A 12,500-nucleotide genomic window follows, 5' to 3' on the forward strand; every position below is an offset into this window, starting at 1 on the left:
TTTAAAAAAAGGGGGGAAAAACCAAACTTTGGAAATTTCCCCATCATGTACAAGTCCTAATGAATCCTGTAGGAGATCCTTCCTTAGCTGCTTGTTTGAATGATTATCACTTATTTGAACAATAATCCATGACTGTGTGTGGATAAATCCTGATAAATGTTCATTTAAAAAGGGATAACACTTGTATTCCCATCATGTACAAGTCCTAATGAATCCTGTAGGAGATCCTTCCTTAGCTGCTTGTTTGAATGATTATCACTTATTTGAACAATAATCCATGACTGTGTGTGGATAAATCCTGATAAATGTTCATTTAAAAAGGGATAACACTTGTATTCCCATCATGTACAAGTCCTAATGAATCCTGTAGGAGATCCTTCCTTAGCTGCTTGTTTGAATGATTATCACTTATTTGAACAATAATCCATGACTGTGTGTGGATAAATCCTGATAAATGTTCATTTAAAAAGGGATAACACTTGTATTCCCATCATGTACAAGTCCTAATGAATCCTGTAGGAGATCCTTCCTTAGCTGCTTGTTTGAATGATTATCACTTATTTGAACAATAATCCATGACTGTGTGTGGATAAATCCTGATAAATGTTCATTTAAAAAGGGATAACACTTGTATTCCCATCATGTACAAGTCCTAATGAATCCTGTAGGAGATCCTTCCTTAGCTGCTTGTTTGAATGATTATCACTTATTTGAACAATAATCCATGACTGTGTGTGGATAAATCCTGATAAATGTTCATTTAAAAAGGGATAACACTTGTATTCCCATCATGTACAAGTCCTAATGAATCCTGTAGGAGATCCTTCCTTAGCTGCTTGTTTGAATGATTATCACTTATTTGAACAATAATCCATGACTGTGTGTGGATAAATCCTGATAAATGTTCATTTAAAAAGGGATAACACTTGTATTCCCATCATGTACAAGTCCTAATGAATCCTGTAGGAGATCCTTCCTTAGCTGCTTGTTTGAATGATTATCACTTATTTGAACAATAATCCATGACTGTGTGTGGATAAATCCTGATAAATGTTCATTTAAAAAGGGATAACACTTGTATTCCCATCATGTACAAGTCCTAATGAATCCTGTAGGAGATCCTTCCTTAGCTGCTTGTTTGAATGATTATCACTTATTTGAACAATAATCCATGACTGTGTGTGGATAAATCCTGATAAATGTTCATTTAAAAGGGATAACACTTGTATTCCCATCATGTACAAGTCCTAATGAATCCTGTAGGAGATCCTTCCTTAGCTGCTTGTTTGAATGGTTATCACTTATTTGAACAATAATCCATGACTGTGTGTGGATAAATCCTGATAAATGTTCATTTAAAAAGGGATAACACTTGTATTCCCATCATGTACAAGTCCTAATGAATCCTGTAGGAGATCCTTCCTTAGCTGCTTGTTTGAATGATTATCACTTATTTGAACAATAATCCATGACTGTGTGTGGATAAATCCTGATAAATGTTCATTTAAAAAGGGATAACACTTGTATTCCCATCATGTACAAGTCCTAATGAATCCTGTAGGAGATCCTTCCTTAGCTGCTTGTTTGAATGATTATCACTTATTTGAACAATAATCCATGACTGTGTGTGGATAAATCCTGATAAATGTTCATTTAAAAAGGGATAACACTTGTATTCCCATCATGTACAAGTCCTAATGAATCCTGTAGGAGATCCTTCCTTAGCTGCTTGTTTGAATGATTATCACTTATTTGAACAATAATCCATGACTGTGTGTGGATAAATCCTGATAAATGTTCATTTAAAAAGGGATAACACTTGTATTCCCATCATATACAAGTCCTAATGAATCCTGTAGGAGATCCTTCCTTAGCTGCTTGTTTGAATGATTATCACTTATTTGAACAATAATCCATGACTGTGTGTGGATAAATCCTGATAAATGTTCATTTAAAAAGGGATAACACTTGTATTTCCATCATGTGCAAGTCCTAATGAATCCTGTAGGAGATCCTTCCTTAGCTGCTTGTTTGAATGGTCATCACTTATTTGAACAATAATCCATGACTGTGTGTGGATAAATCCTGATAAATGTTCATTTAAAAAGGGATAACACTTGTATTCCCATCATGTACAAGTCCTAATGAATCCTGTAGGAGATCCTTCCTTAGCTGCTTGCTTGAATGATTATCACGTATTTGAACAATAATCCATGACTGTGTGTGGATAAATCCTGATAAATGTTCATTTAAAAAGGGATAACACTTGTATTCCCATCATGTACAATTCCTAATGAATCCTGTAGGAGATCCTTCCTTAGCTGCTTGTTTGAATGATTATCACTTATCTGAACAATAATCCATGACTGTGTGTGGATAAATCCTGATAAATGTTCATTTAAAAAGGGATAACACTTGTATTCCCATCATATACAAGTCCTAATGAATCTTGTATGAGATCCTTCCTTAGCTGCTTGTTTGAATTATTATCCCTTATTTGAACAATAATCCATGACTGTGTGTGGATAAATCCTGATAAATGTTCATTTAGAAAGGGATAACACTTGTATTCCCATCATGTACAAGTCCTAATGAATCCTGTAGGAGATCCTTCCTTAGCTGCTTGTTTGAATAATTATCACTTATTTGAACAATAATCCATGACTGTGTGTGGATAAATCCTGATATACCCACACACAGTTGTGGATTATTGCTATTAATACAATTACATTATTTAAGAAAGAAATTGCTTACCTTTCTTAAATAATGTCTTTGTATAATGGCACTGTAGTGTTCCTCCACATTCTTCCTTGTTTACTGATGCACTGTGCATGTGTATGTGACTTACATTCCCATGCTTGCACAGTACATCAGTACAGTGCAGGAGAAGCAACGGAGAAGAGAGAATCTCCATTGTTCTTTTCTATGTTATTTTATTTATTTGTTTTGTTACTGCTGACATTTTATGAGATACAGTGCAGAAATACAAGGAAAATCAGGTAAGTTTTTCAGAATGTGCTTGATTTTTCTTACAGTTTGCTCTGCCCCTCAGCATATACCAGTACAAAGTATGGTTGCTCAATGGTACTTCTGTGGCCAGATGTTTTCCATTGTTTTATGCTCGATTTACAGCGGGCACACTGGTTAGGTTGTCCAATCAGCATGCTCATTTTTGAACAGGAATGGGCAGTCCGTGTATAATTCTCTCTTAATTAACCTGGATCAAATGATCATGCAGGTTAAAGTAAGATGAATATCTTTCAACATGAACACAGGGACAGGCATTTGGAAAAGGTCCTGAAAGAAATGAGGGAAGAATGTTCATTATTTGATCACCATTTCAGTATCCTAAGCTGTATGGGACTGGATGACCAGCCAGCTTCCAAAGCTGTAGGGCACCTTCAGTGTGATATAACCACTATACAGCTTGAGGAGAACAGTGTAAAGTCAGTGTTTAGAGGTAGGGCACCTTCAGTGTCATATAACCACTGTACAGCTTGAGGAGAACAGTGTAAAGTCAGTGTTTAGAGGTAGGGCACCTTCAGTGTGATATAACCACTATACAGCTTGAGGGAGCAGTGTAAAGTCAGTGTTTAGAGGTAGGGCACCTTCACTGTGATATAACCACTATACAGCTCGAGGAGAACAGTGTAAAGTCAGTGTTTAGAGCACTGAACCCAGATAACTTTCTTGGTGTCACTGTCACACAGCCCTTACTGCTGAAGCTTCAAGGGATTTGTAGCTGCCTAGCACTTCAAGATTGGGCAGATGAGTACCTTATTGTGGAATACATTCCAATTTTACCATTTTTTGTGAAAGAAAGTTTAACTTTTCTGTCAACAGTTGTTGCCAGTGGTTAGGACTAGTATTGTTTGTTGTGGTTACTAAAACATTTTACCTCAGAGCTTACTTTTTTAGTGAGGAAGAAAGAGTTAGACTCTAAAGCACCACTAACCAGGGGGATCCTTTCAGGGGGTTTCTCTACAGCCATCCAATCAGGCCTCTCCATTTCCTCCTATCCTAGATCAAATGCTATCTCAGGAGGTTATAGAATCTATTCCCCCAGATCAACTAGGGAAAGGATTTTATTCATGAATCATTCTGGTGCAAAGGAAAGAAGGAACCTGGAGACATGTCCTTAGTCTTTCTTTTCTAAACCTTCACATCAAAATCCTAAAATTCAGAAATACTGTCTGTACAATCTCTGTTACCTCTCCTTCCCCCTCAGTCTTCTAGTAACTTTGCTTTTAAAAAAATGTTTATTGTTACATTTCAGTTCTAAAATATTTTAGATGCTTTTTAACATTTTTCTGTGTTTAGTTTATATTTTCAATTCTTTGCTTTACCCTTTGGGTTGTAAACAGCTAAATTGTAGGGTATTTAGTGGTTGCATCCCTCAAGATGTTTTTTCTTCATCTAGATACAGTAGAATTCTACAAGGAACAGTTTCCGATATTTTCCAGCCAGACTCTCACAGTTACCAGGGAATTTCTTACAATTCTAGCTTTCATGGCTTTTCACAGTTCTCATGATTCCTTTGGCCAGACTTTACATGAGGAAAATTCAATGGTTCTTCATATCAGTTTGGACCCAGCACCCCCTATCATTTCAGATCCCAGATGCATTGGCCTTTGCTTGGGGAGCTGTATCCAAGAGTGTGAAAGTTTGGGGTCTGTTGAACAAGCACACTAATTAAAATGTTAGGGTTCGGTCTTGGGCCTCTTATTTGGGATATACTTTTTGAGGTGCAGGCCAAAACCAGTGGGCTATGGCTGAACAAGTTTGCAGAAGACTGCAAGCTGGGAGCTGTCATCATTTCACCTAGTGATGTGGACATCCTCCAAGAGGGTCTCACCCAAAGAAATGACTGGTGCCAGAAACATGGCCTCAAGCTGAATACCAAAAAATGCACCATCATCCCCTGTGGGGAGAGTGACATCCCACAAATTATCACCTTAATAACAACATCCTAAGCACACAGTCAGTCATGAGGGATTTGGGCAGCCAGGTTGATAGCAACTTGACCTTTGACCACCATGTTGCTTCCATTGTATGGAAAGCTTTCCACATGGCATGGAAAGCTTTCCACGTGGCCCACCTCATATGCATGGGTATCTCATCCAGGGACAAAGAGGTCATAACATCCCTGTATTCTTCCCTTATAAGGCCCATTATTGAGTACAACGCCCCATTCGGCATGTACCTTGCAAAGCACAAGCAACAGTTGGAGAGACTATTTATTTATTTTTTATTTATTTATTTGCAGTTTGTTTGCCAGGATAGTCCATTGGGCACAAGGACACCATTTTCAATGGAGTCCTGGGGAGAAAAGCTCCAGAAAAATAAAATATATAGCTCACATTGCACATATATATTATAGATTATCTCATAGGAATGCAAAGTAAATATGATAAGAAAAGGTTAAACTTGATAGAATACATCAGTACAATTCATTAAACAGCAATAAAAACGCTTTGTAAAAAAAAAAAGTAGCAGCATAGGGCAACTGGTAAACAGTTGGTCAAATCGTTCAATAGAACTGTGGCACTATAGAAGGACGTGATGATGTATTTAGTTCTAGGAGAGTAGGAAGTGGTATTCGAAGGATTAGGTAGGCATGGGTACAGGAGCACTTCCAGTGTAAAGGTAGGTGTGAGTGCAGCAAGGCTTTAAATGAGGAGACACTGCTGCTGATGCAGATAGGAGATAGTAGAGGATTCCAGAGGCTTGCAAGAGAGAAGGACATTAGGCTATTCCCGGCTGGACGTGTGGGTTTGTGCAATTTAATTAGTTTTTGGGAATTAGATCTTAGAAGTCATTCTGGTTCATGCATTTCAAAGGTAGTGGCTAGGGAGGGACAGAGAGAGGGGTTGTAAATGAGTTTGTGTGAGTTAGGTATAAGTGAGGAGGTTAGGTAGCTCAAGCCAGTTTAGTTGGTGAAGAGAATTACAATGGTGAGAAATGTCTCTGAGAACCTGCTGCAAATTTTGATGTCTTGTTATACAAGGTTTTGTTTTCAGGGAGGATTGCAAGTTGGTGAGGATAGATGCACCATATAGGAGGGATGGGACAAGATAAGTATTGGCTAGTATGAGCCTGGTGGAAGGAGAGATATAATGATTATGGTCAATTATGGTGGTATAGCATGCCAATTTTTTTGTGTTTTTTTTTTTTTTTGATATTTACTTGTAAAGGTCTGTCGCATTTTAGTTGATCATCTAGGAGTACTAGTAGTTTAGTGTCAGAGACTATTTCTAAGGGAGTATTGTTTTTCATGGTGAATATGAATGGATGTTTATCTAGGGAGGAAATTTTGGAGGCGGTGAATAACCTAAGTTTAGTTTTGTTTGCATTAAGAGCCAGATGATTGTCTAGCATCCACTGCTCAGTAGCGGAGAAGGCACTTTGGGTGAGTTTATTTAGAGTGGGGATAGAAGGGAAGGAGATGATAATGGTAGTATCGCTGGCATAATGGATGATGCCGAAGTTTGGAATGGCTTGGTAGAAGTCATTAATGAATATGTTGAATAGTAGGGGGCCTAAAATGGAACATTGGGGGACACCTGTGGGAGTATTAAGGAAGGGGGAAGTGGCTTTACTCCATTTGACTGCTTGTTGGTTTGGTTGTGAGGTAGCTGGAGAACCACTTGGTACAGGAAAGGGATAGGTTTAGTTTGGAGAGTTTATTAAGAAGCAGGTTGTGGGAAATAGTGTCAAACACCTTGGAGAGGTCGAGCAGAAGGATGGACATGAAATGGCCAGAATCGTGTGCTTTGTTAATTGTTTCAAGAAAGGAGAGGAGGGCAGTGGAGGTGCTATTACCGGGTCTAAATCAATGCTGTGTGGGGGTAAGAAGCTGGTTGTTGATGAAATAGGGTAAAAGTTGTTGGTGGGTACATTTTTCAAGAAGCTTTGAAATGGGGGATAAGATAGCAATAGGGCAGAAGTTTGGAATGTCATTATATTTTCCTCCCTTATGTAAAGGAATAATAAAGCCTTTCTTCCAAAGCTGGAGGACTTGGCTTTCTGAGACAGAGCAATTAATTAGTATGCCGACAGGGAGAGCAACGACTTCTGTGGAAGCAGGAGGGAATTATCAGTGGCATTGGAACCAGGTTTTAATTTTAGGAGAAGTTTTTTTATGGTGGATCTAGAGATTGGATTGACAAAGAAGACTGGAGGTTGGGGGCAAAGAACGCTAGGGGAGGAAGGGATGGATGCAGGCTGAGGAGGGGTTGCAGAGGTGATGGGGAAGGATGATGTTAGCTTGCTTATGGCCTCTATGAAGAAAGAGTTAAATTGGGTGGCCAAGTCCATGTCAGATGCATCTGGGTTGGGGCAAGGGTTTTCTTTTTTCCTGGGCTGAGGAGAGATGAGATTGCTTTCCAAAATAATTTGGGATTGGTGTTGTAGTTGGTTTGGAGAGTAGAGAAATAGGCTTTGCAGTCTGAGGTAATAATTTTTTTGACTTTATTTCATAGTGTTTTATATTCGTTAAGGGTGACAGTGGTTTTATTTTTATGGTAACATGTCCAGGCTTTGTCACAGAGTGAAATAGTTGCCAAGGATTTTTTTGGTTAACCAGAGTACAGGGTTACTTTTTGTACACTTTGTTTTTAGAGGGGCAAAGGAGTTGAGCAGGTTTGTGAAAGTAGAGTTAAAGTAGGAGAGAGCATTATGTAGGGGAAGAGTCTTTAATGGGTTCCAGTTTGTGCTTTTTAGTGCTTTTGAGAAGGTTTCAGAATTGAAGTTTTTTAGGTAGCGAGAAGAAATATAGGTGTGAGTTAGTTGTACAGAAAAGGGGAGACGGCGGGCAAAAGTGGGGAAGTAGTCAGCTATTGGGTCTGGGAGAATACCACTATCAGAGATATAGTGAGGATGGGACACTAGAATCCAGTCTATTGTACTTCCAGTAATGGAGTTCTTGGAAGGCCTGGTAGTGGAATTGATTAGCTCTGTAAAGTTACATAAGTTAATATTGAGTGAGCTAGTGAGAGAATGGATTGTGGCCCAGTTTATGTTCATGTTCAGGATTATTGTTTCATGAGTAATGCTGGTGGAGATCCAGGAGGGAATATCTTCAAGGGTTGAAATATCGTCTTCAGGGGGACTATAGAGGGGGGAGAGAACAAATATGAGTTTAAGCTTATTTAGGTGGAGTAGGGCTAGTATCATTTCTGCCTTGCTAAATTTGGGAAAGGGTTTGGTATAGGGGGTGACTAAGAGGGATGCCGAGGAAAGGAGTGCTACACCACCCCCTTTTTTGTGTTCTCTCATTCCTTGACATGTGGTAGTTGGGTGGAGTTTGTTCAGAATCTTTCATGTGTGGCTTAACCCAGGTTTCTGAGATGGAGAGAATATCGGGCTGGTTATGTAGAAGCAAGGCTAGAAGGTTTGGAATTTAGTTACATAGACTCTTGAGTGTTTAGAGCTGAGAAGTGGAGGGTTTGCCTGTTGCTTGGTGGGGTGGGGTTGGGGGGCCTGGGTTTGGGTGGATGTCCCTGAAGAGAAGGCTAGAGATAAGATGATGGATGAGGTATTCGGTTTGTTTGGGGTGAGTATACAGGTAGGGAGTTTTGTGGCCATTAGACTAGTGTAGTTGGGAAACAGTGTTTTTAGAGTCTACAGAGGTTCCTCACCAGGAGAATCCAGGGCCTCAAAAATCTACCATATACAGATAGGCTAAAAGCCTTATCCCTCTACTCTGTTTCATATAGTCTCCTCAGAGGTGACCTTTGTCTGGCATACAAGGTGATCTCAGACCCCACCTTGATGGGACTATTGCATATCCGCAAGTCAAGGTCCACTCTAGTAACCCACATACATGGCCTCAACCTGGTCTGTGACATCAATAGGACTTCTTGGCAGGATAGATTTTTGCCCCAGAAACTCCCTTACCTGTTGGAATAGACTCCGTCTCCATGTCAAGCAGAGTGCCTCTTTACTTCTTTTTAAGCACAACCTAGATAACTGGATGGAAAATAGAAAATACATCCCTGGGATTCCACTCATGTCCCTGCTGAATAGGGGCATTGGGTGCTGATTTATCTGAACATGGGCTAAACTCTTGGCTAGGCTTATAAAGGCCTCAGGGCCAACAGCCTAGTAACCTCCTATGATCCTATGTATTGTTTAGCCCGTGAAACAACATAGCTGAGTGCATGCCATACCTGGATCAATTGATTAGCATGTTGGAGAGGCAAATGAACATCGCCACTGCCACCATGGGGTCACACTAGGATGATACCACTCTAATGGTCACTGCTCAGCTTCCACTGTGGATATGCCCACAGGAAAGGTAGGTCATGTTCATGTACTGTTTCTCCACCACATTTCATGCTAGTGATCAATCATGGCCTCCTGCAATGACATAGCCTACATGGCATGTCCAAGCAGTCATGGTCATGCAGTTGATCTTCATCCTTACAGATCAGTATTGATACACATGCCACTACTACAGGGGATGCACCCATGGCCAAAGGCATTCAAGATCTGCATCAATACTGACATACAGAAATACCTGTCACAGCTATATATGCACAGTTAAACAACATCTGCAGGTACTTTGTGACCAGGAACCCATACTGAGAAAGCACCTACTATATCTGGATACCTTGCCTCCTCAGGAAGCATCAGAGTATACCAATCTTACTGCAATCACAGCCATGTCACTCACACCATTCCACATGCTTAATGTCCATTTCACCAATATGCCCACTGTTGATGCCTCTCAATCTGTCTCTCCCAACCTGTGCTCTACCCCCACTGATGTGTTTCATAGGTAGGTAATGTCTGCTGTACTGTACAGCATAATCTAGGTGTAGTACTGCACACATCAGTTTTAATCCATGTTGAGTCTATTCTGGCCCCTAGTTGTGGACCAGACACCAAATGTTTGCCAGTGCTCCAAAGTACTGCACCTGCCTCTCACAATCTTCTGCTGTTGTCAGTTTCTACATCAGCTCACCAACCAGCACTTCCTCTTCCACTGACTATGGTCAATGTGGTCCTCTAATGGTAATCCCCTGCTTTAACTGTCTGTATAATACCACGTTTTGCAACACTGTGCAGAGAGAAAATATATTGTCGCAGTTTTCTAAGTATACAGCAGTGTGTTACTAAAAGAATCTTGGAAGTGGGCCTTCAATAATTTGAACATACGCTCAATGATGTTAATGTATGTGACACTGCAGAGTTCTATGCAGTCTCAGCCATGATCTGTAGCTTGTTTACTGGCATCATAAACCATGGCTGTAGGTGCATTCAGCATCATCAATACAATGTTTACGAGGAAAATCAACCCCCACAGATAGCTAGTATATGTCTGACGTGTCAGATGTGGGAATTGTAACTGTATGGATGGCACTCATGCACATTCTATACAATACACACTGAACATTGCATAACACCTGCAATTAATGCAGTGGAACCCTTTCAGGCTGCACATCATTGCCACATGCACCAGGTGGAGCTTTAATGGTGATGTGGTTACAATCAGTAGGCCATGACTTTCAAGGAAAGGTCTATTTCAAAGAATGCCTGCTTAGTGGTGCTTCTCTCCTCTTCATTCTGTGGGAACCACATATGCCCCTCCTCATGCTATGGTATAACAACATCAATGAACTAATAATTGTCAGGGAGATGCCTGTGATATGCCCAATGTATCCCATGATGGCTACCGGAAGGCCCAGTAACAAGGATAAACAAATTTACCCACACCTTATTGTACACAGGAACCGATATTCAACACAAACTGTGAAATTCCATGTGACAATGGCACAAGTCTACAAGATCTCATATGGTGTCTCTGTCCACAACACAGCTTTTGATTATGTCCTTAGAGTGGTGGCGATGGTATGTTGGGAATGATCAGATCAGTTTGTGACATGGGGAGCAATGAGGCATACCATTAATTACACTGGCAATAAGACTGGCTCACAAAATATACCGTCTCGGTAATTCTAGTGTTATTCCTAGCATATTAGCATGGTCTTAGTCTCTGTTCACCAAGAAACAATAGCACGCAAACTGATGCACCATGTTGAGCAAGTTTTATACACTTCTGAATCACTCCGCCATGTTGTTCATTCTCATTTGCATTTCTAATTGGTCTTATTACTATAATGCTACTCATTTCCATATCATTATACATTCATTTGCATACGATGTCGGCTGCAGTATTTCCAGCCCGAGACTCTGATTTGGCCCACCCTGTACATCACCACACAACACAAATTCAATTAACACATTAAGCTATTTGTTTATGAATCCCAGATTAAATCTTTACTTTTCTGTTTGTATATTATAATCACACTGTACACCAATACTCCAGATGCATTCTACTGCTTAATACTAATAAATATCACTGCATGCTTAGATATGAAGTTGTTTTGGTTTCCGTGCCTGTTTTCTCAAAATAAACTAGAAACGTATGTTAAAACTAATGAAAACTATCTTCTTCATGTGATAAGCAACACCTTTTCTTCTACTAGTTAAGGTGGAAAACAGACCCTTTGACAGAATACAGGCCATCTCAATACTACAACTTAACTAAAACATGCTGCCTACATCCTTCAGAGCACAAAGGAGGGACTGCCACATTAATCAGATACTTAAAGAAGAGTCCCACAGGCAAACATATTTGCAGTGTGTCTTTATACTTTATTCAGTTCTAATACAGAAACAGATTATGGCACCAGGTAAGGATAGTTTGACCCACCTAATCTCCAGAAGGCATCATCTATTACTTAAACCAACAGATTACATTTGCAATCACATCCAAGAGCTCATTTATGTCAGTCATATTTTTAAACTCATTTACTGTTTTAATAGTGCTATTTTTTCAGTAAGATTGTACCAATCATTCATCACCTTTTCTGTGAAATAATTCTTCCTCTTACTCCGCTGAGCTATGTGTGTCTTCAGATTGTGTCCTCATTTGTTCTGTGACATCTTTTATTTTGTTTTTAATATGGCAACCGCATGGACTCTACTACCACTTCTGTGGTGCTTACATGTTTTTTCTACCTCCTTTGTTCAAGAATGTACATCTATATATACACACACACATATAATATATATATATATATATATATATATATATATATATATATATATATATATATATATATATATATATATTCACACACATACATATACATACATATAGAGATCTACATCAGAACACCGTTGTTTCACTTACCCGACTCCCACTTCCCTGAGATGAAAGGACCGACAACTGCACAACACCGACATCCAAAACACTGATTTTTTTTATACGAAGTAAGCAACTGCTTGGCCATCCCAAATAAAACAAGAAAACAAAACTAAACCCACTGCCCACATCCCCCTAACTGAATATACCAACTTGAGATCGCACTGCCACGGGAGTAAGGGGCAAAGTTGAACAGGATGGACAAGCGGTTACTTACCGTGCATGAAAACTCAGAGTTTCAAATGTCAATATTGTGAATTTGTATGTCCTTTCATCTGGGAAATTT

The 12,500-nt window shown here is 39.5% G+C and overlaps 1 protein-coding gene across 3 annotated transcripts in view; it reads left to right on the forward strand.

Annotated features, from left to right (window-relative positions):
• Positions 1-12,500, forward strand: part of LOC122813901 (zinc finger protein 436-like) — a 770,947-nt gene that overhangs the window by 217,270 nt on the left and 541,177 nt on the right. The window lies entirely within an intron of this gene.

The sequence above is a fragment of the Protopterus annectens genome, chromosome 10.part0, assembly GCF_019279795.1.
Source record: "Protopterus annectens isolate FY-2018-M chromosome 10.part0, PAN1.0, whole genome shotgun sequence".
Lineage (NCBI taxonomy): Eukaryota > Metazoa > Chordata > Ceratodontiformes > Protopteridae > Protopterus > Protopterus annectens.